Raw genomic sequence first — 1,909 nt, forward strand, 5'->3', positions numbered from 1 at the left:
ATGTGTCTACGGGGAATTCCCCGTTTCCTGCTCCTCCACTCCGATCCTATCGCCTCCTCCAGACTACACATCCCCAAACGTACTGTCCATTCAATCAGATTTATGCTTATCTCACCTCCAAACAACCGAAAGCTAATAGAAACCTCGTCCAAATCTGTGGTGACCCTAAATCTGAATGTAGTAAAGAACTCCTTTGCTAGCCTAACACTGATATTCGGGTTCCCATTCTCCAACAACCATTCGAATCCTAACGCACGCAAATAAGAGAGAAACTGCTCGCGGGCACCCAACTCATCTAAAGAGGGAATATGAAGTACCTTCCCGCTCTTCACTTGCTTACTCCCTTCATCCTTGCTAACGAAAACTTTTTGTAGCTCCTTCGAGTCGAATAGCTTCATCTCCTCCACCAGATCATCAGTAAGGTCCACTGTCCAGCGCCGGTACCTCAGTCTCTCTACCGGGGGATGTACTAGCTCCCGATGATCGTGCGGAAGCTGTTGCTCACTGTACTCCTCATTTTCCAAGGAAATATCGCTGTCGGATTCTGACTCTTCACTAACAGCGTATTCGCTATCACTCTGTTCCCTCCGGTGTTCCTGGGCTCGTTGAACTGACTCAGTAATGACTATGTCAGTGTTCACTGTACGTGGCTTCTTGTTGATGGGCTTCTTCTTCATAGGGGCCTTCCCCTTCCGTTTTCTCTCTGCACGGTATCTGTCTTCATCACTATCTCGCTCGTCTTCCGGTTCGTTCTCAGCGTGTGTTGAAGGCTGGTCTGGGGCAGAGGGTCGGGTCTCAGTACTGAAACGAGTACCTTCAGTTCTCGGCTCGACGTGACCGGCTGGTGCAGATGTGAGGTCCGGCCCCTCAGCCATCTGTGTCGTCTCTTCGCCCTGGTCACTCGGCGTTTGGGAGACCGCTTCGGTTGCCACCGCAGTATCCTCCAAATCAGTAGCGGGTAGGATCCCTCCCCAGGTTTTGTGGGAGTGGTCCCTTTCTCTTCGCTTAAAATCTCCACCGGATCTGCCGTCGTGTTTACCTTTGCTTTACTAGATGCCCACTTCCCTAAGCATCTTTGCGACACCCTCTTCGGCTTCGGCTGTTCTGCCCTAGGATCGCCCTTCAACACCAACTTCCTCTTGACAGCTTTTGGTTTTATCACTGGCGGTACCACTGGTCTGGGTACCTCTGTTCTTGCTACTGTTTCCTCCTCCTCGATATGCACATCACTCTTCCCCGCCTCCGTCTGGGGAGTTGTTGACTCTGTCCCTTCTTCTCTAGTCTGGCCTCTCACCACTTCGTCTACTGGCCGTTCGGCTAGGCCTTCTGAGTTGTTCTCTCCATCGTCCTTCTTACCCTCTTCTATTGCCCTTGATGCGAGGTCTAGACCCTCAGCCATCGTGGCGGTACCATCTTCCGTCTGATTTACCTCATCCAGAAGAGCTTGAAATTCTTCATCAGTCATTAGGCCCTGCTTTCTGGCCGTCTCATTTAGATCTATCTCTTCTCTCGCTGTTTCTTGAGGAATGGGCTCCGCTGTCGGCGTTTTCTCAGGCTTATCGCCTCCCTTCTGGCTCTTTTCCTCTTTTCTTCTTCTCGCTTCCCTTTCCTCTGGGTCAGAATCGTAGTAGGCGGAGATGGGGTCAACATCCATTGAGTCACTTCGTTGGGGAGTTTGGGCGGATTCCGAGGGTTCGGTCACCGAGGGAGGTTCCCCTTCCGGTGCAATTGTTGATGAAGTCGGAATGGAAGTGGGTGGTTGTACGGTGGGCTGCACGATCGGTTCTGCTGCAGTTTCTGCCGGGGCTTCTCCGGTTGTGCTCGATTTTCCCCCGACTTGGATGATACCTGCCAACGCAGTCGCCCAATACCAAAAGAATCCCCTTGGTGTCTAGTTTAATTTTAAAAC

Source organism: Salvia splendens, chromosome 14 (assembly GCF_004379255.2).
Source record: "Salvia splendens isolate huo1 chromosome 14, SspV2, whole genome shotgun sequence".
NCBI classification, from domain to species: Eukaryota; Viridiplantae; Streptophyta; class Magnoliopsida; order Lamiales; family Lamiaceae; genus Salvia; species Salvia splendens.